At 43.2% G+C, this 26,368-nt stretch overlaps 1 protein-coding gene across 8 annotated transcripts in view; it reads left to right on the top strand.

The window, feature by feature from the left end:
- LOC139751382 (protein-L-histidine N-pros-methyltransferase-like) overlaps positions 1-26,368 on the top strand; it is a 744,750-nt gene that overhangs the window by 639,447 nt on the left and 78,935 nt on the right. The window contains exon 1 of one of the 8 annotated variants that reach the window (XM_071666756.1): positions 8,327-8,485. The exons of 6 other annotated variants lie outside the window; for them this stretch is intronic. The gene's annotated coding sequence lies outside the window, so the exon portion shown is untranslated. Of the gene's footprint in view, positions 1-8,326; positions 8,486-11,302; positions 11,470-26,368 lie in introns of those variants that run through there. One more of the 8 variants, XM_071666757.1, reaches the window with a different exon arrangement.

Genomic DNA, 26,368 nt, shown 5'->3' with positions numbered 1-26,368 from the left:
ACAGTGAACTTAGCTTATCAATGAAAGTCTCGCATCGTGTAACGTCGTAGGTGTGGGTGGGCAGGTGGGGAAAGTAGCAAAGTAAGACAGAATCCGCAGTTCGACCTTGGTGTCGGGGAGGTTATGTTGGGGGGTGTATGTGCTGACCTGGGAGGAAAACGAACCCTGTCCAGGTCAAGGTCAGCAGCTTTTGCAAACCATTTTGATAAAATCTCACCATTATTGATGAGGCATTGAATGAGTGAGGAAAGATTGACTAAGAGGATATATGTGTCAGAGGTGGAGGGAACGAGAAGTGGGAGACCAAATTGGGGGTGGAAGGATCGAGTGAAAAAGATTTAGAGCGATCAGGGCTTGAACATGCAGGAGAGTAAAAGGCGTGCATGGAATAGTGAATTGGAACGATGTGGTATACCGGGGTCGACGTGCTGTCAGTGGATTGGACCAGGGCATGTGAAGCGTCTGTGGTAAACCATGGAAAGTTTTGTGGGGCCTGGATGTGGAAAAGGAGCTGTGGTTTTGGTGCATTACACATGACAGCTAGAGACTGAGTGTGAACGAATGTAGCCTTTGTTGTCTTTTCCTAGCGCTACCTCGCGCGCACGGGGGGGGGAGGCTGTTTTTCATGTGTGGCGGGGTGGCGACTTGAATGGATGAAGGCAGCAAGTATGAATATGTACATGTATATATATATATGTATACGTCTGTGTTTGTATATGTATGTATACGTCGAAATGTATAGGTATGTATATTTGCGTGTGTGGGCGTTTTATGTATATACATGACTATGTGGGTGGGTTGGGCCATTCTTTCGTCTGTTTCCTTGCACTACCTCGTTAACATGGGAGACAGCGACTAAGTATAATAATATATGTATAAGTATAATAATATGTGTGTGTGTGTAATGTGAGGCCATTTCATCCTGCTAAAAGAAAGTAAGCCACAATTAAACTATATTGTTAACCACTGAATCGAAAAATGTAATCACATAAATTGGATGTACTCGTATGGAAACCAAGGAGCTGAGATTGTATTCTGGAGAAGCACATTCTTGAGGACTTTGCCCCGGGGCCTCCGTGTGGGGTCGCCTGCTGGAGCCCCCTTGAGGCTCCGCCCTCAGGAACATAGCGAGACGGTGTCAGTCACGTTGGTGTTGTGACGTTCTGCTCGTGGGCTCTGAACCCCCCCCCCCCCATCCTCTCTCTCTCTCTCTCTCTCTCTCTCTCTCTCTCTCTCTCTCTCTCTCTCTCTCTCTCTCTCTCTCTCTCTCTCCTTGTCATATATACACTGTAAATGGTAATAAACTTCTTGGAAGCATGCACTGATACATCCCATCCCCAGGAAGGAAGACCGTTCTTACCCCTCTAGCTGTCGTCCTGTTGTTTTGACATTACCATTTCCATAGTTTTTGAATCCCTTTTCAACTCCCATAACCTTAGACACCTCGAAACTCTCAGTCTTTTCTCTGGTCACTCGTATGGCTTCCATAAGGCGAGATCCAGTACTCGTGATATTCTTTTCTTTCTCACTAATGCCTGGTCATCTTCCCTGAAACATTTTGGGAGTCGTATATAGTTGCCATGACATATCTAACACTTTTGGCATGGTGTGGCATCGGGGCCTAATCTCAAAGCTCCCCTCACTTTGCTCCTTCATATCTAGCTTCTTCTCTGGCCGATCTATCTCTATGGTTGTTGATAGATCATCCTTCCCCCCCCCCCCCCCTTCTCCAACAACAGCAGTGTCCTTCAAGGTTTTGTCTTGCCCCCTGTACTTTTTCTCCTTTTTTCCAATAATTTTCTCTCCTTGACGAATAATCAAATGGACTCGCACACTGACAACTCAACACCGCATTCATCCACATCCTTCAATTCTGCTCCTTCTCTCTCTCCATCTGCATCTCGACAGACTCGGACAGGATATATCTGCGGGGTAGTTGAAATCTAGTTAAGTTTCTCGTTTCCAAGACCCAGTTTCTACCCATTCTCTCTCTCTCTCTCTCTCTCTCTCTCTCTCTCTCTCTCTCTCTCTCTCTCTCTCTCTCTCTCTCTCTCTCTCTCTCTCTCAAACTCCACACAACTTTAGTTTATCCTTTGACGGTTCTGTAATTCCACCCCTTGACTCGGCGAACATACTTTGTATTATTGTAACATCCACACTTTCTTGGAAACACCACATTACGGGAGTAGCTAGGTCTGCCTCTGGAGAAACTGTGGGTCGTATTTAGATGTCGAAACTTCTTTTATTCTGAACAGTTGCTCTGTTTATATAAAAGATTGATCTTTCCTTGTATGGAGTACTGCTCTCACATCTGGGGTGGTTCTAGCTCTGCATCCTTACTTGACAGAGGTAAGTCGAATGCGGTCCTACTTATTAACTGTCCCAGGCTTACTTCCAAACTTGTACATTTTGCTCTTCTCCGGAATGTTGGCTCACTTTCCCTCTTCTATAGGTATTACTTTGATTTTACCCCCGAGAGCTGGGTGCTTGTGTGCCTCCACCACTAGCTGTACAACACAATACTGGGCAGGTTGCTGCGTCACATGATTACTGTGTGACCGGCAACTCAAGGGTGGGCCGTTTTGATAACTATTTCTTTCCGTACAACTTGAATCTTTGTAACTCTCCGTCTTCTCGTGTTTTTCCCAATAACTATGGCCTGGCACATTTTAAAAGACAGGTTTTTTACTTTTTCCAAAATTCGTAAATACTTTCCCTTATCTTTTCTTTTGCCCTTTTATAATTCTATCTATATTTTAGTTGTGGCGCGACCGTGACTAAAGCCTTCAATATATATATATAATTAACTAATAGGAAGCGTCTGAATTTATTGATATGAAGGTTATATTTCATTCCATTATCATGGACATTTGGTAGACGAAGTTCACTCTGCCTCACAGATCATACAATTATAGGAATGTGATTGCTATATGTGATTACTGTTTTTGTATTTACATGGAAGGAGTTTTACACTCCTGTTGCCCCCGTATCTTAACCTCGTATGTATAAACGATAATTTATGTACATACACACACACGTCTGCTAAAGACATCCACCAGCATAGGGGAGAATCGAACTGCGTTGGCTGTCAACTGGCTGTCCTGCCCAGCATTTGAACCCGGGTCTGGTAGAATTGGTGGGTCACTATGCGGGCCACTGCACTTCGGAGATCCGGATGTGTGTGTGCAGTTACAATTTTCTACGGTGCTGGTAGGGAGTTCTGGACTCTGCTCTCATACAACTTTGTAAACCTTTCAATCCTGTCCGCACTCAGTAACATTGCTCAGTTTTCCCCTCATTCATCCGCTACTCCTGTGGTATAAAAGTACTTCCTCCCACCTTTTCTAACGCGTTTCTTGCATGATTTCATAATGATGTCCTATGGTTGTATCTGCACCTTTCGAAGAACTGTTCAGTTAACGTCTGCACGTTGGTTCAGAAACGAAGGTTAGGATCAGGTCTCAGGTTTCATCCAAAGTACGTACGGTCATATGTTACTCGACCCCCACTTGCAGAGGAGTGAAGCCGGTTGTAAGCCCCCCGCCCCCTCCCCTTGAAATGCCCCATACTCCAAACTATTATCCCGCAAAATTCGCTTGAGATTGGCCCAGCGACCAAGGAACACTTACATAACGAACAAACGGTGAGAAAGTTTTTCAGTAATCGGGTCCTGAACATGCAGGAGGGTGAGAGACGTGCACGGGATAGAGTGAATTAGAGCTATATATTATAAAGGAGGTGACCTTCTTTGAGTGGACCGAGCCAGGGAATTGAACCTCTCGGGGAAACCGTGGAAACATCTGCAGGGGCTTTACTTCGTCTGTTCCTGGCGCTGCACCGCTTAGACAGGAAATGACAAACTGGTAAGAAAAAAAGTATATATATATATATATATATATATATATATATATATATATATATATATATATATATATATATATAGATAGATAGATAGATAGATAGATAGATAATTAGATAACAAAGTGTAGGGCCTGTTTCCAACCTCAGTACCAAAGACGTCATGGCAGGTTTATCCGAAATCTTTCCCATGCCCTTCTCAGGTGGTCTTTCCCAGGTCCTCGCCAGATCCTCCTCCCTAGGTCTTCCCTTGGCCCTCCCCAGATCACCTCCTAGCATGTTTTAAACTCTGCGTTCGTTGATAATATACTCTACGGTATTATCAACCCGAGTGTCACTCAGCGTACACACGGGCATATCTTAACCCACCCCCCCCCCCCCCCCCCCACCCCACCTCTCCCCACTCTCACTTAGAACGTGAAAAGTTGTGAACCACCCATTGATATGATCAGGGTGCCAAGCTAACATCCTACAGAATTTGTTGAAATTGATTTATATTGTGACCTGAGTGTACATAAATAATAGACTTCTATCACATCTAGCTGTCATATGTAATGCACCGAAACCACAGACATTTGATCGATTGGGGCCCGAACATGCATGAGAGTGAGATGCGTGCACGGGCTAGAATGAAATGGAACAATGTGGTATACTGAGGCCGACGTACTGCCAGTAGACTGAACCATGGAAAGGTCTATAGGATCTGATTGTTGATAGGGAGCTGTGGTTTCGGTGTATTACACATGAGGTAGAGAATGGATGTGAGCGGATGTGGCCTTTCTTTGTCTGTGCCTGGCGCTTCCTCGTTAACGCGGGAAATGGCGATCAAGTGTGTGCGTATATATATATATATATATATATATATATATATATATATATATATATATATATATATATATATATATCATTAAATTTTAGGGAGAATAAAAAGATGTTCTGGAAGGAGGTAAATAAAGTGCGTAAGACAAGGGAGCAAATGGGAACTTCAGTGAAGGGCGCAAATGGGGAGGTGATAACAAGTAGTGGTGATGTGAGAAGGAGATGGAGTGAGTATTTTGAAGGTTTGTTGAATGTGTTTGATGATAGAGTGGCAGATATAGGGTGTTTTGGTCGAGTTGGTGTGCAAAGTGCGAGGGTTAGGGAAAATGATTTGGTAAACAGAGAAGAGGTAGTAAAAGCTTTGCGGAAGATGAAAGCCGGCAAGGCAGCAGGTTTGGATGGTATTGCAGTGGAATCTATTAAAAAAGGGGGTGACTGTATTGTTGACTGGTTGGTAAGGTTATTTAATGTATGTATGACTCATGGTGAGGTGCCTGAGGATTGGCGAAATGCGTGCATAGTGCCATTGTACAAAGGCAAAGGGGATAAGAGTGAGTGCTCAAATTACAGAGGTATAAGTTTGTTGAGTATTCCTGGCAAATTGTATGGGAGGGTATTGATTGAGAGGGTGAAGGCATGTACAGAGCATCAGATTGGGGAAGAGCAGTGTGGTTTCAGAAGTGGTAGAGGATGTGTGGATCAGGTGTTTGTTTTGAAGAATGTATGTGAGAAATACTTAGAAAAGCAAATGGATTTGTATGTAGCATTTATGGATCTGGAGAAGGCATATGATAGAGTTGATAGAGATGCTCTGTGGAAGGTATTAAGAATATATGGTGTGGGAGGCAAGTTGTTAGAAGCAGTGAAAAGTTTTTATCGAGGATGTAAGGCATGTGTACGTGTAGGAAGAGAGGAAAGTGATTGGTTCTCAGTGAATGTAGGTTTGCGGCAGGGGTGTGTGATGTCTCCATGGTTGTTTAATTTGTTTATGGATGGGGTTGTTAGGGAGGTGAATGCAAGAGTTTTGGAAAGAGGGGCAAGGATGAAGTCTGTTGGGGATGAGAGAGCTTGGGAAGTGAGTCAGTTGTTGTTCGCTGATGATACAGCGCTGGTGGCTGATTCATGTGAGAAACTGCAGAAGCTGGTGACTGAGTTTGGTAAAGTGTGTGAAAGAAGAAAGTTAAGAGTAAATGTGAATAAGAGCAAGGTTATTAGGTACAGTAGGGTTGAGGGTCAAGTCAATTGGGAGGTGAGTTTGAATGGAGAAAAACTGGAGGAAGTGAAGTGTTTTATATATCTGGGAGTGGATCTGGCAGCGGATGGAACCATGGAAGCGGAAGTGGATCATAGGGTGGGGGAGGGGGCGAAAATTCTGGGAGCCTTGAAGAATGTGTGGAAGTCGAGAACATTATCTCGAAAAGCAAAAATAGGTATGTTTGAAGGAATAGTGGTTCCAACAATGTTGTATGGTTGCGAGGCGTGGACTATGGATAGAGTTGTGCGCAGGAGGATGGATGTGCTGGAAATGAGATGTTTGAGAACAATGTGTGGTGTGAGGTGGTTTGATCGAGTAAGTAACGTAAGGGTAAGAGAGATGTGTGGAAATAAAAAGAGCGTGGTTGAGAGAGCAGAAGAGGGTGTTTTGAAATGGTTTGGTCACATGGAGAGAATGAGTGAGGAAAGATTGACCAAGAGGATATATGTGTCCTAGGTGGAGGGAACGAGGAGAAGAGGGAGACCAAATTGGAGGTGGAAAGATGGAGTGAAAAAGATTTTGTGTGATCGGGGCCTGAACATGCAGGAGGGTGAAATGAGGGCAAGGAATAGAGTGAATTGGAGCGATGTGGTATACCGGGGTTGACGTGCTGTCAGTGGATTGAATCAAGGCATGTGAAGCGTCTGGGGTAAACCATGGAAAGCTGTGTAGGTATGTATATTTGCGTGTGTGGACGTATTTATATACATGTGTATGGGGGTGGGTTGGGCCATTTCTTTCGTCTGTTTCCTTGCGCTACCTCGCAAACGCGGGAGACAGCGACAAAGCAAAAAAAAAAAAGAATATATATATATATATATATATATATATATATATATATATATATATATATATATATATATATATATATATATATATATATATGATATTCTATTACCCTAAGGTCGCCTTCTCCAGGGACATCTACAGCATCAAGTTCGCGCTACGATCAGTAGCTTGGGAAGGATGGACTTCTTTGGAGAGTTTTTTTTTCGACAAGATTATACTCCCACGACGACCTCGGTGACTCTGCTCGCGGCGTAACTACAAGCATACAGAGTCCGATGATATATATATATATATATATATATATATATATATATATATATATATATATATATATATATATATATATATAGTTTAATCTGTAGAAAATATACTATGCGTACTGTACGAATTTTGTAAAATATGAAAAATCAGCTTAATTAAACTAATTAGTGTAAAAAACTAGGCAGGCATTTAAGCATTTAGCATCATCTAATTCTGTATTTACAATTATGAAACAGTCGTCCTGCTCCACACCGGCCGGTTTTTGTGCGGGCTGCACCAAGAAATCATCGCCAAAATATCCGAAAATATTGCGTTTTTCACATTGGTTCGCTCAGGTCGTCAGCCTCGTGTTTTAAAAAGAGATCCAACCAACTTCTTGGACTCTGAAAACCCTGATTTAATCGAGCTTTAAAATCGCGTTTCGGCGCCTCTCGTCCCGCTCTTTCGCGCTAACAATTCTCCGGTCCAATTCATATGGAGCATCTGGCTCTGGGTTGCGTAACGTATGATTTAGCCGCTTAATTATGGCCTTTCCAGCTCCCTTAATGACTGCTGCCACGCCAGAGGGAGGGAGATTGAGCTAAAATTTCCTTCTTCGTCAAAAAATGTCGTGTCAATCGCGAGTGGTGTGTGGATCAATATGGTTATCAGGAGGAGGCTGGTGGTGGGTGGTGGTGGTGGCGAGGGAAGAGGTGGTGGTGATGATGTTAATGTTTACGATGCTGATAGTGATGGTGGTAGTGGTGATGGTGGTGTTGGTGATGGTGTTGGTGATGGTGGTAGTGATGGTGTTCGTGCTCATAACGATGATGAGGGTAGTTGTTTGTGTCACTGTTTATTGTGGTGGTGGCTAGGTGGTGTGTGTTTAGGGGGGGTAGGGTCTTACTTCCCCCTCCCCACCCTCGAACCCCGGAGAGACAGAGCCTCGTCCTGGTCAGGTCAGGTCGCTTGTTGTTACCTCCCTCCTCTTCTGATGGTGACCAGTATATACCTGACCATTACGGTCAGTTGAGGGTGCTTGTGTAGCTTGTGATTTCATGTCTGACAAAAAGGGTTATTTATGTGGTTGTTTATAGGTGGACGTAGATGTAGTTGGTATGATTAGGGACAAGAACCTGTTGTGTCATCATGGTAGTTGGTTCTCTGACAGGTACTTGTGTGGTTACTGCGAGTCACCAACGTAATAAGTTCGTATGTACGGGTTATGTAAATTTCTTTGGAAAACAGGTGGAAATATTAAGTTTCCTATAGTTTGGAAAGAATTTAGTGAAACTGTGTGAAACGTTTCTTCTCACTTAGTCAGTAGAGTATCATTAGTGCAAAAGTTGTCCGCCAGGAGGCAGCACTCTAAGGAAAACGGCAAGCGGTGGCCACATCGCGATAATTTGTGGACTGTGACGGACACTGGTGGTGTTAAGGCTGTAATTCATGTGACTGACATCGTGGCATATCTTCCCTCGTCGATCATGATGTACCTGACATCTTCCTTGTTACGTGTGGCAGGTATGTATTTACGTCTTTGAACCATGGATTTTATATTACATGTCGACCAAACACTTTCAGGTGTGTCATAACGATTGTGCACACTGGGGAATTTTTTTCTTTCTGTAGGGCTGCCATATTTTTCTTTCATGGTTCTGCCCTAAAGACATTTCACTTTCTATCATCATTACTACCGTGTGATCCACCTCTCCGTTCCTCTGTTGCTTATAAATATGGTTCCTCATTTTCTTCCCGACTCTTGTTTTACCCTCCTCTTTTGCACCACCATCTTGCAAGGTCCATGTTTGTTCCAGTTCATCAGCAGTGTACACTACTGCTGCTCAAGGGTCAGGCAACAGGGTTGATGCTAGAGTTATTAGGGACGCGTTCTGGGGGGAGCAGATCACTCCCCCTGGAACTGGTCACCCTGAGGGAACGGGAACTGTGATGACCACTGTTATATCACCAGTGGTCACGATGAAGCTGACCGACCTGGGCTCAGACATGCGTCATGAATATCATCGTGAGGAGGAACGGGTGTTGTCGACTAACATGGTAGGGTTAGCCTTCCTCATAACCTCTCTCGTGTTGTTCTCCCGGTACAGGTTAGGCATCACGCAAAGCCTCGCGCCTCACCACAACCCGTGCAGCTGTACCTCTCCTGTGAAAGTCAAAGTTTGATCCTGTTTTTCCCCAGTTCCATGTTTGGTACACGCATAGGTGTTTGTTAGCTCGAGCGCTTGCGCGCCTATGCCTGTCTGTAATTATCTAATTGTAATTACCTATTTGTACTGCATGGCGAGGGTGTTTTACACTCGTTGATGGGTGGATGTATGAGTACGTGTGTGTAGGGAGGAGTGGGTTGGTGCATGTTCATGCTCTTGTGCGTGAGCCCCCGTGTCGGTCGTTGCGTATGTAAGAAAAAAAATTGCGTTTGTGTACACATTGGTCGGTGCGTCATTGTTGTGTATTTGTTTGTGTGTGTACTGTGGTGTGTGCGTGTCAGGTGTGTGAACCTTCAGTGCCTACATCCCCTTTTTGTATGTTTATGTATGTCTCCATACCTATTAGTACAGTGTATGTATGTGTACGTCCGATGTCCCTGATGTCTTCAGTATGATGCCCACATCAGCGAACAATTGACGTCATTGGCCACACCGCCAGACCCCACCTTCTGGTCACGTATCATTCTCATTGATTTATGGCCGTGTGCCTGGTACTTGATGCCTCCCAATGCCCTGGAGATGTTTGTAACGCCTTGAACATAACGTTACGATCCTTGAACACGGTGGTACGTCCTTAGGATCTTTGACCTCTCGAGCCTTAAGGGTCAAGTCAAAGGCTATGCCATTCGTACCGTCGTGTTCAGGCGTACCTCAGACCTGCAACGACACAACTCCCTCAACATTCGTGGAAAGATGAACCAGCTGGGACATTTTTGTCATAAATTTTCTGTTTTTGCTATTTACGTAATGCTATTTACGTAACTAACGTCATCAGAGATTATAGAAATGTGTAAATGCACATCATTTTATATAGACCTATTTCCATTTTCTTTGGCTTGTATTTATGCCTTGTTCTTCTTGTTAATCACCCCTTATATGCATTTACTGTTTCGATTCCATTCTTTCAAAACAACTCTAACGCAGGAATAAATAAAGTCGTATGGTAAAGTGGCAGGCGTTCCGCAAGTGGTGACCAAGGACGGTCGGCTGCTGCCTGACGAACCCACCCTTGTTGTGTCCTCACCTCACTGTTGTGTACTGTGGTGGGGCAAGTTCTCAGACACGAACAGACAGTCCAGTATGGTTAGTGTCGTCACCTCAAACCATGTTGCCATTAGAGAAGGGTTGTGAGAGGATGCAGCCAGCCTTTCTTCGTCTGTGTCTGGCGTTGCCTTGCTAACACGGGAAAAGGCGATCCAGAGAGTGTATATATATATATATATATATATATATATATATATATATATATATATATATATATATATATATATATCGGGGAGGGATTTTTGTGTCAAATACTTCTTAGTTATTTGTTAGTGTAAGTATTGGCATAAAATGTCACAGTAAATGATGCCTTTGGTGATATCAGCGGGTGGCTGATACATCACATTTGCTGGGTTAAGTCCCTAGCAATTGGTGCCTCGTCACCACAGTCGCAGCTCACGTCATAGTGCACATTGAACAGAAATTTGTCTCTTAAGACAATCCAGTTTTGTCGGTGAAATTATTCGTTTACAGGCATGATTTTTTTTTCTTCGTTGTGTGGAGTAGGACGGCACGGCGACCACCCTCCAAACACATCAATATTTCGACGTGATAGCACACACACACACACACACACACACACACACACGGCGTGTGCCTTATAAATCAAACTAAAATTTCATCTTTTTTTCATTGTAGAGGGAGAGTGCAGGTTATATAGTGATGGTAAAATCTTATCACCACCACAATAGGCAAGGAGGAAAGTGGGTGTAGGAAGGGGAGGTTGGCGGTACGGAACTCTCCTCCGCTAGTTTGAAGGCCCCGTCAAGAACAGCTACTTTTGCATTATCACCATAACCTTGCTGTTTATTTAGGTATTGTACTCTTCTGTCTGTTGAAATATTTTAATGTCGCACAGTTTGATGTTAAGTGAGTAAAGGAATTTAACGTAAGGAAAGTATCGAATGAGAGCGGCCATGGTTATTGTCGGCAGTCTGGCCACAAGACGAGGCTTCCCGCCAAGTCATTGAGCAGGGAAGTTGCCATGGTTTGCCAGAGTTCAGTTTCGTACGGGCGTTTCCATAGTTCGTTCATGAGCGCAGCGTATATATGTTAAACCATTATAAATCTTGAATATTGTAATCTGGAATAGATTTCAACTTTTGTCGGAATTGTATCACTTGTTTCGGTCTGTGAGGTATGTGTTTCAAGCTAACGGTTCAGTGGTGTCCATCAGGATGTGTGCAGGGTTGATCAGATCTGATACAACACTGACATTGTGGTGTCTAGTAACAGGTAACCACCTTTGTACAATATTGTTACCATCTCTTACCAGTCGTAGGTTGTTTCATGTTATCTTGGATATATGCTAAATTTATCAATCGTAGGTTTTCATGTTATCTTGGATATATACTAAAGTAAGTTTATCAAGCGTAGTTTGTTTCAAGTTATCTTGGATATATACTAAAGTAAGTTTACCAATCGTAGTTTGTTTCATGTTATTTTATTAGCTTTGTTTCAGGTTATCTTGGATATGTGCTACAGTAAGTTCATTAATTCATAGCGTAGTATGATTCGCGTTGTGCGTTGTTCAGTGGCTTTGATTCAGAAGTAATTTAATGAACAAACTAAGATGTTGATTACTACACTCAGGGCCATCATTAGTTTAGTCATAATGTAGGGTTAGTGAACTCTGAGGAAACTTTCACTGGTCCTTAAAGTTGGTATTCTCAGTAAGGTGCTACGTGGTATAACCACAGCACTTGCATCTTAACCTAACCTGCCATTTCTTTTACACACTCCTAGCGAAACAAATCTGTAGATAACAGCGATTGTAATAGCGTAGATCTTGGAAAGATACTTTAGACATTATAAATGAGTTGGTAACTTAAGAATAATACACAGGTTTGAGTACAAACAGATTTCCACTTTTTTTGTGTGTCGTAACTCCGCCTGCACACCAATACCAGTCGTCCATGATGCACTTCTAGTTGAGAGTTTGTATCCGAGACCTTACAGTTAAGTCCGGCCCTAACGTACTGTTGGAGTAAGATCTTTACTGGTGGCGTTCAGGCTAGTGATATCAGCCAGGTGTGCGAATGATGGGCAGGGTAAGTGATGTTCAAGGCAGTGACACCAGCCAGCCACTGGTGTAGATGGGCGTTGAGTTTGTCACATCGCTTATGTTTGTCGATGGTGAATTTAGCAAGATGTACACAAGTTATTAAAGGTGATGACAGTCAGGTGTGTAGGTCATGGCATTAACCATCGATGCCACACACACACAGGTGGTGGCTGGATGATTCAGTTTTTGCGGAGTGTTGCCTTCGCAGTCATGTATGCTGGTAGTGGCCATATGTGTTGCCATTTATGCAGATGGTTGTGTGTGGCCGTATGCACAGAATTGTTGTCTAGTGCAAAGGTTGTAGCCAATTTATATATATATATATATATATATATATATATATATATATATATATATATATATATATATATATATATATAGTAGTCGTGGCCGTGTGTACTCTGCTGGTGTAAGTTGTTCACGTCTTATATAACCCCATGTGCCATGTAGTGGCTGTAGGTGGAAGGGTAGACGTGCCATGTGTCAGCAGGTGTTCAGTCACGTATGACGTCGTATGTGCTGATGGTAAAGCCGTATGTGTTGGTGGAAGACGTGTGCAACGCCATGTTTGGTGGCATTGGAAGCGTCACAGTGTTAGTCTGTGCGGTGATTTGGCGTGAGTAGTTGTGGATCCCATAATGAGAACTCGGTTAAGGTGCTATCACTCTACATTATAACGGTACGAGATGGATGCAGCGGTATTACATCCAGGAAACTCTGGCAAGGAGTTACTCGTTGAATCAAAATGTCTACTTTAATTATACCTCGTTACAAACGCTATTAATTACAATAAACTCGTGGCTTCATTTACCGCTTAATGTAGAAAATTTTGTACTGGCCTGTGTTACAGAATACTGCATGGTATTCATGGAGGATGCTTGAAGGTAAAGGAAAAGGAAAAAATTGCACGAATTTGTCGCCTGGCGGTCGCTTCACTATCATGGTGCTGGCTCGCCCGATGTTCGCTGGCTCTGTAAGGGAGACCTCGCATGATTCATATTTCTCACATTTCATTGCCTTTAGCCAAACCTTTTTCGAAATGCATTTTATCTGTCTCTCTCGTAATTGAGTTTTATCACCGGCCACTTCAGGATGAGAAAAGTCGACCATAATCGTGCCTGGGACAGTTGAGATAAACATTAAGATAGCGAGAGTGACTGTGTTGGCGGCCCCGTCGGCAAGATGGTCCGACTACTCGTGCTCACTTGTTAGTGTAGGGATGGCTACCAGCGCACTCTTCCTTTAGTTTTTGTTCATCTGTGTAGCCTTGATTCTTTGTTGGTCCGTCTGCCTTCCGAGGAATGTCACGCAGTTCCCCCAAAAGAACGGATATCTAGGACTGGGAACTGAGGTCTAGCAACACCAGCCACCCTCCCCTCCCAGGACCCCAAAGCCCCGCCCTGGCCAATGATTCACGGCGCGGCCACCAGAGGTCACCACCTCCCCGCAACTTCCTCCAATTTATCATTACATTTAAACTGCCTTACATAGAACAATAAAATCACCAGATATGATATGATTACCGGGAGTGATAGTGACTGAAAACATTGAAACATTTCATTGAAGTGAATAAATATTAATTATAGGAACTGATTTATTGGCTTAGAACGTTTGACTAGTAAGTGAGGTCAGGTGTTAGTGAAGTTGTTCATTTTGTGTTTCGCAACCTTGTTACATGAGTTTTCTCTCGTCAACCAAGTCCTTGGCTGTAGTGTCACCCCGTCCTACCCATGTCTTCATTATATTTGCAGTTGGCTCATTCCCTACGTATATATAGATACCATGATAACAATCATGAGGTATTTGATATCTGTCGCGGTCTAACACATACACAGAGCTTATGTGGGATATGATCATAGAACTGCATTATTAATATTGATAGAAACCCGACATACTGGATATCACCTGAAGATTCGCCCATTACCTCAACATTTTTGTAACTTTGGTTAGGTTAGCCTATAAAACTCCTTATATCACAACTTGGGCAGTAATCGCAAACATATATATATATAATATATATATATATATATATATATATATATATATATATATATATATATATATATATGTGTGTGTGTGTATATATATATATATATATATATATATATATATATATATATACGCCCATACACGCACACACATATATATATATATATATATATATATATATATATATATATATATATATATATATATATATATATATATCAACATATGCACATATACATACATAAGCATACACTTGCACAGACAGATACATATGTACACAAGTACATATTCATGCTTGCCTTCATCCATTCTTGGCGCTACCACGCCCCACAGGAAACAACATCGCTACCCCTCTGCTTCACAGAGGTGTGTGTGTGTGTGTGTGTGTGTGCGTATGGAAAGGGACAAAATTGAAATACCGAATTATGGAAGTATAAGTTTCTTGAGTATACCTGGTAAGTTGTACGGGAGAGTGGTGCTTGAGAAGATGGTGATATGTACATACCATCAGAATGAAGAGGAACAATTTTGGCTTCAGGGGTGGTAGAGGAAGTGAGGAACAGGAATTTCCTTAGAAGAACCTGTGTGAAAAATAGAGAAGGATAATATATGTGGCTCTAGAGAAGGCGCATGATAGGGTTGATAGAGTTGCTCTGTAGGTATTACAAATATATGGTGTGGGGGGAGGGGGGGAGGTAGTAGAAGCAGTGAGAAGTTTCTGTGGTGAAAGTAAGGTGTGTGTGAGTAAGAAAAGAGGAAGGTAAGTGGTTCCAGGTGAAGATTTGTCTGCGGCGAGGATTTGTAGTATCACCATGGCTGTTTAATCTGTTCATGGATGGATAATGAGAGATGGAAATGTGAGGGTCTTGGAGAGAGGGGCAGCTTTCCAGTCTTTTCGGGATTGAAGGGCTTGGGAGGTGAATCGTTTGTTGTTTGATATGGTACGCTCAGGTGGCAGACTTGAGTGAGAAACTGCAGATCCTGGTGTCTGAGTCTGGGGGAGTATGTGAGAGTAGGAAGGTGAGCATTACTGCGAATGAATGTGGAGTTATTAAGTTGAGCAGAGAAGGGATACTGGAATTTGAATGGAAGGAGCTTGGAGTAAGAGAAGCGTTTTAGGAACCTGGGAGTGGACATTCCTGCGGATGGAATTATCTGGGCTGAAGAGGATGCATTGAGGAGTGTGTTGAGAGAGATATTATTGTCTGTGAGGACATCGATGGTTACATTTGATGGTATAGAAGTCCGGATGATGTTGTATGGATGAGAACCGTGGGTGTTGAATAAAAAAAAAAGTACGGAGGAGGATGGAATTTTGGGAATTGAAATGCTTGTGGACAGTTTGTGCTGTGAAGAATGTTGATCGAATTAGAAATGACAGTGTAAGTAACAAGAGTATTTTTCAGGGAGTTGAAGAAGGTATGTTGAAGTGGTTTGGATATAGAAACAAAATTAAAGTAACAGAGGACAAGGTGGAGAAATGAAGTGAAAGATATCTTGAGTTATCCGGACCTGAATGTGCTGAAACTTGAGATATAGCTTGGGATATAGCGAATTTAAGTGATGTGGTAGATGGGAGGCGATAAGTTGTCACTGAGCTGAAGCAGGCCATATGAAATGGTCAGTAGAATTATATATATATATATATATATATATATATATATATATATAAAGTGTATACTCATGACATACACATGTATACGCAATATACCATATAACTCCATTATATGCTGGCTCTTTCAGTTTCATACTCGTACAGAATTTATTTCCTTTAGCCGTTGTCCGAATATGATGACAAAAAGAAATCTTACAGTTGTGCTGAGCAGCAGTGTGGCGGGCAGGCTGGGTTTGAGGACGAACTTGTTCAGGGCTGTGGAACACTGACTTGTGGACCACGTCTGGCGGTGCTCCAGTCTGCTCCACCTGATTTTCATAGTAATGCTCACAGTGATTGCATTGTACATTATGGGACTATTCATCACATTTGCCTCAGTAGTGCATGTGTCGTGATGGTGTACCGTCACAGTTATCTCGGGCACATACCCTCACCAACCCCTCACCACTGATTGTGGTTTCCGCGATCGGTGACGTGGATGTAGTTTTATCATGATTAAGGAATTTCCGTTGCTGGTATCAGCAAGGTTTTATGTGATATAATTATAAAGCTTTGAGATAAGATCTGTTTATAGAGTTTAGCACCGCTTGTTGTTGGAGGTATTGGCGTTGATTAAGTTTTGTTACGTTAAAATTATTCGTCAAGCAACAGGATTTGGTATATACTTGGTAAATAAATATACCATTCCACATGTATTAGAACTACTTTTTCTGTCATAACTACAGTTAATCAAGCGTTTACTTCCAATATAAATATCAAACCTTATAATATGTTCGTTACGGTGTAAGGCAAACGAAGAAACTATTATGACTGTCCAACGTTCGTTATCCAGTTTTGTTCCCTCTTAATTCCGATACAATGTTGTAGCCCAGTTTCTACACCTGACTCACGCAGTCAGGTAAATCCCAGCAGATCCATCATTGTTTATCTTGTGGTGACAAAAGGACTACCTGATGCTGCGCCACTGTTTCCCATAGTGACGTAAGTGAGGGAAGTCATTGTGGGTGTATGGGCAGCGCGCAGGGCACATTAGTAGGTCCAGCTCCCACAACGCATAGCCTACAGCTCCGAGACCTAACAGCCTCCACGCCAACACAACAGCCCCACAATATCCTACTCTGTGCATCTGTCCTGTCTGGGTTGTCGTCTCCCGCGTTGGCGAGGTAGTGCAAGGAAACAGACGAAAGAATGGCCCAACCCACCCACATACACATGTATATACATAAACGCCCCCACATGCACATATACATACCTATACATTTCAATGTATACATACATATACATACACAGATGTATACATATATACACATGTACATAATTCATACTGTCTGCCTTTATTCATTACCATCGCAACCTCGCCACACATGAAATGACTCCCCCCCTCCCCCCCGCGTGCGCGCGAGGTAGCACTAGGAAAAGACAACAAAGGCCACATTCGTTCACACTCAGTCTCTAGCTGTCATGTGTAATGCACCGAAACCACAGTCCCCTTTCCATATCCAGGCCCCACAAAACTTTCCATGGTTTACCCCAGGCGCCTCACGTGCCCTGGTTTAATCTACTGACAGCACGTCGACCCCGGTATACCACATCGTTTCCATTCACTCTATTCCTTGCACGCCTTTCACCCTCATGTATGTTCAAGCCCCGATCGCTCAAAATCTTTTTCACTCCATCCTTCCACCTCCAATTTGGTCTCCCACTTCTCGTTCCCTCCACCTCTGACACATATATCCTCTTTGTCAATCTTTCCTCACTCATTCTCTCTCTCTCTCTCTCTCTCTCTCTCTCTCTCTCTCTCTCTCTCTCTCTCTATATATATATATATATATATATATATATATATATATATATATATATATATATGACATTTCTTTCATATTCATCCTTTAACATTTCCTTCGCTGTTTGGTACACAAATATTAAGAGCGCGATAAATCACTTTATTCCCAGTATACATATATAACCTTTTTTGCTTCATCATCGGTTGATACAGGAAGTTAAAACCCTAGTTAGTGTCATTTTGGTTAACGTTTTTCTCATGTGAAAAGGCATTATTTTTTTTTCGTACAGGAGTAGACTTAATAGTTGTCACAGCGCTACGCCATGATTATATACTGCAGTTCTGTACTTAATATACCCACTTGTGTTGCTAGCCAAATACTTGCGACGAAATTATTTCAGATTACTCCATGTTTTTCATGTAGTTGTTTAAAACATACAGTTAACAACCATTAAGTAAATTTAAGGTGGTGCGCTCAGTGCCGTAATGACGACATGTTCCAGGCGTTTGTAGGGTATCTAGGGTATGGATGCGCCCGACATTAGAGCGTGACTGAACATTGTGTCATGATTGTGTACCGTCACAGGTGCTTCAGTAGTACATTGTGTCGTGATAGTGTACCATCATGTGTGCCTCAGTAGTACATTGTGTCGTCATAGTGTACCATCATGTGTGCTTCAGTAGTACATTGTGTCGTGATAGTGTACCATCATGTGTGCCTCAGTAGTACATTGTGTTGTGATAGTGTACCATCAGAGGTGCTTCATACGTTGCGTCTGGTCATATATGCATTGGTGGGTCATACAGTGGGTGGGTCTGGCCGTAGTTGCGTGGGTGGATCTGGTGGTGTGTACGTGGGTGGGTCGTGCCGTGGGTTCTGACCATATGTACGTGGGTGAGTCGTACAGTGGGTCTGGCTATATGAACGTGATCGGATTGCCCACACGTTTCAGTATCAGGCTGCGAGCGCCGGATGATGCGTCCTCATGATTGTGTATATGCAATTTTGTAAGTTTGAAAGACTATGAGTTCAGATATTCGACCCCTATTGTATTTTACTGTATTACTGATACAATGTCCCAGTGCGTATCAGACCTCCATGAACCCCCACATGCAAGGCGTGGTACGTTGTTAAGTACCAGTGAGGATGCGACCGGCTGCTGCACTCCCCTCCCTCACCCCTTCTGCTGCAGCACCTTCTTACTGCTGTTGGAAGGTGCTGCTCCCTCTCTCTCTCTCCTTCCCTCCCTCCCGCAAGTGGCCCTTCTGCTCAACGTATTAGGTTCTCCTGGTTGACCCTCCTGCTGCTGAGCCCCTCCACCTGCTGATAATTTCACCACCGCCGCTGTTTATGGCATATCTGCTGCTCCTGGCTCCTCCTTCCTCTTGCTAGGTCCTCCCCCCTACAGCTAGTGCTCCCTCAAGTTCTTTTCAGACTACATAATTAACAGTTGAAACAACTCACTCCACTGGTCAAGTATATAGGAATTGTGCAGTAATCTTATCGCTTCTAAGGGTGTGGTGAGGTCATGAAAAATGGACTTAAAATTATTAGCTTATGGTAATGCATTTTTTTATCCTTTCCTTCAGATTAATAATTTTCTGCATTGTTTGATATAAGATAAAGTAAGATTTTGCTTTAGGTACGAATTCTATGTTTCTTTTTTTTCCATGTTGTGTTTTGGATTAAACTTGAAATTCAAGTGGTATTTGAGGATGAACACGGCTAACAGCCTCCACGTCACACGGTTTGTCCGTGTGTTTAGTAAATGATAATTATACACGGCACCTCAGATGTAATGCATTTTTAGGTAAATAAATGTGATTAGTAATTGTTACGGCTGACAGCTGTGTGTCAAGGATGTTTGGTGTTGTTAACCCAGCCCCGGGGAAGGCGCTTGGGTTAGTGATCGGAGAAGTCTGGAGAGGTAAACACCGTAGTCACGTGATGGTACTGGGTAGTGTGATCTCCGTGGTCACACAAGACTTCGTTTCCTGAAGTAATCATGAAAGTGGTTTATAATCAGGTAGAACATGTTTAAACTAAAGCACCCACCACCTTAGGTTCTTTATGTCACTCAACAAAAGATAACTAAATGAAAAAGCAAAAGCTATAGACAGATAAGAGTTGAAGCGCTACAAGGGAGACAAATAGATTCGAGAAGGATGCGCAATCGTAGTTCAGCATTACATCTTTGTTCTTGTCATACTACTAGGATTTTGTGTCACCTGCGCGTTATTTGGTACATTAAAAGGATCGTTTTCGTCACCTTCATCATCGTCATCCTACCTTCGTCCGAAGCTGCACATAGAACTTAACTGTGGTCATACTAGATAGTTTAAATCATACTCATTAAAACCATGCAATTGTTTTCACGTATCCCAAAAATTCGTAATACAAGACCCGCATCTCTAGTTTGCCTGAGTTATGCCACTTGTGAATAGGTTTTACATTGAAATTAACTCTACGTCGTGGGTAGTGCCTTGTACAAGTACGTAGTGCCAAGTACAAGTAGCACGTAGTTGCAAGAGCAAGTACGTAGTACACACGTCCTCTCCAGGGCCCCCAAGGTCCTACCCAGACGCACTTGTACTCAAAACATTGTCTCATGTTGCTGCTGCTACCTTGTTACCTTGATGTTCACATTACACTCCCAAGATTTGACACAATCTTTGGTCCCAGGCCGAACTGAATGAGTGGAGGACCTCCGCAGTTTACGCCAGGTAAACCATATATTCGCAGCGTCTTCCACACAACATCTCTGTTAAAGCAAATGCCTGATCCACACATCTGCCACTCCTAAATGCACAATGCTGCTCCTCAGTCCGATGATCTGTGCCTGCAACCCGTACCTCCACGTCCCACACACCACACATTCCTACAGAATGTTCATTTCATCTCCTCATTACCTCTTCTTTCCCTGTTACCACTTCCCCATATATATATATATATATATATATATATATATATATATATATATATATATATATATATATATATATAATCTTCTTTCTTTTAAACTATTCGCCATTTCCCGCGTTAGCGAGGTAGCGTTAAGAACAGAGGACTGGGCCTTTTTTGGAATATCCTCACCTGGCCCCCTCTGTTCCTTCTTTTGGAAAATTAAAAAAAAAAAAAAAAACGAGAGGGGAGGATTTCCAGCCCCCCGCTCCCTCCCCTTTTAGTCGCCTTCTACGACAGGCAGGGAATACGTGGGAAGTATTCTTAATCCCCTATCCCCAGGGATAACATATGTATATATATATATATATATGGAGAAATGGAGAAAAACTGGAGGAAGTGAAGTGTTTTAGATATCTGGGAGTGGATCTGTCAGCGGATGGAACCATGGAAGCGGAAGTGGATCATAGGGTGGGGGAGGGGGCGAAAATTTTGGGAGCCTTGAAAAATGTGTGGAAGTCGAGAACATTATCTCGGAAAGCAAAAATGGGTATGTTTGAGGGAATAGTGGTTCCAACAATGTTGTATGGTTGCGAGGCGTGGGCTATGGATAGAGATGTGCGCAGGAGGATGGATGTGCTGGAAATGAGATGTTTGAGGACAATGTGTGGTGTGAGGTGGTTTGATCGAGTAAGTAACGTAAGGGTAAGAGAGATGTGTGGAAATAAAAAGAGCGTGGTTGAGAGAGCAGAAGAGGGTGTTTTGAAATGGTTTGGGCACATGGAGAGAATGAGTGAGGAGAGATTGACCAAGAGGATATATGTGTCGGAGGTGGAGGGAACGAGGAGAAGAGGGAGACCAAATTGGAGGTGGAAAGATGGAGTGAAAAGGATTTTGTGTGATCGGGGCCTGAACATGCAGGAGGGTGAAAGGAGGGCAAGAAATAGAGTGAATTGGAGTCATGTGGTATACAGGGGTTGACGTGCTGTCAGTGGATTGAAGCAAGGCATGTGAAGCGTCTGGGGTAAACCATGGAAGGCTGTGTAGGTATGTATATTTGCGTGTGTGGACGTGTGTATGTACATGTGAATGGGGGGGGGGGCATTTCTTTCGTCTGTTTCCTTGCGCTACCTCGCAAACGCGGGAGACAGCGACAAAGTATAAAAAAAAAAAAAAAAAAAAAAAATATATATATATATATATATATATATATATATATATATATATATATATATATATATATATATATATATATTAATCTGAAGAGTCGTGGGGTAAGTTGTAGCATCATTTGTTCCCTGCATATATTCTGTTCAGCAGATTTGTAGTTATGTCACTGTGGATATTAGTTAGGGTTCTTGTGTTGCAGTGTGAAGTAGTTAAGCAATATGATGATAACAGCAGTCCTGACCTAGCTTCATCAATGTTTTGAGTAAGTTGCTATAATGGCCGTTACTATTTTGTTTTTTTACGGGGTGGAAATTCGTGAACCTGGGTTTCAGTTATTGTACAATAGTGTTGCCGTTATCACAAGACTTGTGAACCAATCCGTAGATGCTCGTCATGACTTGTGATGAGTGACAACATCAGTACTGGAGTCTGGGATGGGGGTCGCCCCCAGCCCCGGGAATTATTAATAACTGTATCAGGCAAACTTTTAAAAAAAGCAAGTAATCGGTATCGCCTCATGAATATAAATTATATAGATTATGCCCCAGTGGATACTTCCCCCTGGCAGTCGCTCCTCCGCTCCAGTGAAATCCTCTTTATTACCCGAATTCGGAAACCAATAAGGTATTAAAAATGGGCGAGTGTGGTGGGTGCCTGGCCCTGGCCATGAGCGTAATGTGTGGGTGAGGAGGGCAGGAGGCCTCCCTCACAGCCAGGATCTGGTAAGCGGGGTTGGACGGTTACTCACATTATCCACCCTGGGACTCATATTTTGTCCTCCTTATGTCCAGCAAGATACAATGGCTCCATCGATAGTTTAGTGGGTAATGTGCCGCTTTAATGAAGGCCTTGGACCCCCGGGTGAAGGGCATGACACACTCGACCTTCAAGGCTGGCGCGATAAGGTCGTAATGGTGGAGTTTTTGTCAGAGTGGTATAGGGTGGATGTGACGCGCGGTCGACAAGCAGAGTTAGAATTGGTGGTATTACCCTCTGCCCTCTGTCAAAGTAACATTTCTCCCGTCACGTGAAAAAGAAGAATGCATTTCAGACCGTCCGGGGGATGGAGAGTGAATCCCGCATTACCAATGATTTCCAAATGAATATTTCATAAATGTTGTAACCCGACTATGAAATAGTACCCGCCTCTCGCCGCTTCCCTTGACCGTTCGGACACTCACAGAAAACTGGAAGTCCCTGGTGGCAGGGGGAACTAATGAATACAATGGGAGGTTTTTAGACGCGAGGTGGGACGTTTTATCATTTTTATACATTAGTGTGCGCGAGGTGAGGGTAAACAAAGAGCCGAGAGGGGAGTAGGCGAGGGGAGCAGTAGATACGGACGGACGGACGGATGGAGAGGGAGGGACCGTAGACACGCCTGGGTGTATGGGGGGAGAGAGAGAGAGAGAGAGAGAGAGAGAGAGAGAGAGAGAGAGAGAGAGAGAGAGAGGCGCCTTGAGTAGGAAGATGTGAGGGGGGGGAGGGGAGAGTTATGATTACGCCGAAACATAGCGTAGAGGAGGAAGAGGGGTTCCATATCTGGTTGGGGGCTTATGGAGACACTCATGGTCGACGAACAACAGTAACACACCTGAACATGCATGAGCGGAGGGCAGTAAGGGAAACCGTATAGTGACTGAGACACGGAAAGAGCCAGTTGCTTGGCTATAAAGGAAGCAGAAGCGAGGGAGACCATTGCTGCTCCTGGACAGTGGACACGCGAGGGGGGACAGGAACATCTTGAGCCTTGAACTGGACAATGTGAGGCTTAAGTCTACATACCTCTGGTGAAGAGGAGACGAAGATGACACCAGACTCTTCTGAACATAGAGGGTTTTTACAGACATGAACGGCGCATGACCTCGTCAGGTGAGGGCCAGGCAGGAAGGTCATATAAGGAATGTGATCACCTAAGGCAGACAGTTCTTTTGATTATGAAAGGATTTGCTTTGTACATGCGTAGACTGATGCTGAGCTCATTATGAAAGGTGTCTTTAACAATGTTAGATTCTATGATGCTCATGTCGCCAAATGAATGACAAGATACAAATTTCCCAGCTTTGTTCCACGAATGTGGAACACATTCAAGTGATTTTTTATATCAAAACTTGGTTAATATTATGTTGTTCTTCTGAGAGTAATCAGACTGACTGGTTCTCGTGTGCAACATATCACTTGCTGGAATTATGATGTGGTAATAAGAAGCAGAAGTTATTGTAAATTACAAGCGTGATTATGGAACCCTTGTGACGCCTGAGGTATTGCTCAGTTATTGGGAAGGGAATGAGAATGGGTGGAAATATTGTTTAGAAAATACGAAAAACACCTGTATTAATTTCCATGGCCAGTGGTGGAAGTTACATGAAGGTATGGGCCAGGCTCCAATTTCAACTTTTTTGTAAGAGCATAATTTAGGTTAGATATAGACTAGAGTTAAGGGTTTTACAAGAGGCATAACATGGGTAAGAACCAGAGTTAGGGGTTTTATAAGGGGCATAACTCTATTAAGAACCAGAGTTAGGGGTTTTATAGGAGACATAATTCAGGTTAGATCCAAACTAGAGTTCGGGGTTTTATGTTGTTCACTTATATAGATACTGGGAAAGAAGGTATGAAGTTTCATGGGTATTTCATTCACAGTTCTCAAAACATGATCGGGGTTATGTTGCAAGTTAGAGTGTGACTTCTGATCACTGACGGACAGACCAGTCCCCGGGTCCCCTAAGTATCTGCAAGGCTAAGCGGACACCGCATTATGTATTACCAGGGTGACCAGTTGTTTCGCAACTAGTAGCACTTACATGCAGCGAAAATGCTGTGGATCTGTGGGGCACAACACTGTCCTGCTGCAGCTGCAGCGTTGTCAGAGGTAGATGTAGTGGTGTAGTCGTCGCCAAAGCACACCATAGAACAAGACACTTGTCTTAAAGCGTTAGACGTGGAGAGAAGTACTTCATCAGAAAAAAGGCACCAACCGCAAGCACAGGTGTCAATATTAGGTCGGGCCTGGTGGGAGAAGTTGGGAAATGATAACTGTTACTTGTTCTTCTGTTGATAACAAATCTACCTGTCAGACGAAGACATACTTACTGGAAGTGGAGAAAAATGAAAGAGAGTCTGTGGTCCAGCTGTGGAAGGAAAGAAGCAGACAGCAGACTGGGCAGTTCTCAAATCACCATTGTCTACACAGTATTTGTGAGACGTGCGGCCTGTAGGATGCAGCAAGAACCACTTAGAAGAAAAGGCTTGCAAGCTGCTGGCTCTTGATAGCAGAAGTTAGAGTACTGCCGTGGTCATGGGGGTTACCAGACACTGTGGTCGGGGTCACTGTAATCTGGAGTTGGTGTGGCAACTGAAGTCTGCTGTGACTTGTTCGGTCGTGTGATGAAAGACTCTTCACCTTCATGGAACCATAGTCATGTTGTTTATGCTGATTAATCGACAAGGGGAGCCATAATAGATAGGCCCCACTAGCTGATGATGGATTTGATCTTGCTCGAGAAGACACCAGAAAGATTAAGAAATGGTTGGACGGATGTACTCTTATGTTTGGCTGCTGTGGAGGAAGAATTTGGAAAAATATTGTGGTTGGTTAGGGATTCGTGAACGCCTCTCAACCAGCAAACAGTAAGCTTAAGATAATTGAGCGATGGCAAGTTGGTAAAGTTAACAGCTTTCGACGCCCCAGAGGACAGTCGCCCCACGAGACTATGTGTAAAGTGAGTATTCCAAGCTAATGTTGCCCTTAACCTAACCTTCACCCTCACCCTTAACCTTAGGTTACAGTGAACATTGCTCTGGATTGCTCTCTACACATTGTCCTGTGGTACGACTTCCCCACGTGACGACTGTCCACTGGGGCAGGGCGCCTGCATCTTTTAGGCCTCTTGGATAAATCCTGTCAAGAGGAGAATTGGAGGCAGCGCCCCCTACCTCTCCCAGCGTAAGCAGTACTCTATACGGGAAGTGGTTATCCCTCTGTACAGCTTGAGCCGCCGCTCAAACGGATTCCGTTTTCTTTTCTCCTTTACCTCTTGCTCAAACTTAGCTAAGTTAGGGATGGAATATCCACGAAAGATATAAGATTAAATAGAAAAAAAAAAAATGGAGTGTAGATGGAAACAACTGATGGGGAAGGAGAAAGAATATTAAATCAAGCGAAGATGAAGATTCACCTTCTATGTTAATTCTCTAAGCATATCCTGTGTACATAAATACTTAAGCTTGAATGAAATGGCTCATCCAAAAAGAAAACGAGAGTCATGTCGCACCCAAAAGGTAGGGAGGGAAGGAGGAGGGATGGAGCGAGCTGGTAATGGCGAGGGGAAATATTAAGATTAACTATTGATGCTGCCGGCAGCCTCCTTCATACTTGAGAGGTTATGGTGGGGGATTAAGAAGTTGTGGACACGCGCGCGAATATCAACGGAGGGGCTGGAGCAGGCGATCCTGCTGCAGTCTACCATGGAGAGAGTTATGCCTTGGATCCCCAAGGGGCTAGATTGTCAGTGAGGCTAAGGGGGCGCAAAACATGTAAATCTTACAGCGAAATAGTTATCAAGTCTATTCTTAAACATATTTGAAGTTCTACTTTCAACCACTCTGATT

Source organism: Panulirus ornatus, chromosome 11, assembly GCF_036320965.1.
Source record: "Panulirus ornatus isolate Po-2019 chromosome 11, ASM3632096v1, whole genome shotgun sequence".
In the NCBI taxonomy this organism is placed as follows: domain Eukaryota; kingdom Metazoa; phylum Arthropoda; class Malacostraca; order Decapoda; family Palinuridae; genus Panulirus; species Panulirus ornatus.
The sequence above is the reverse complement of the archived record's forward strand: the minus strand, read 5'-3'. Positions and strand labels throughout refer to the sequence as shown.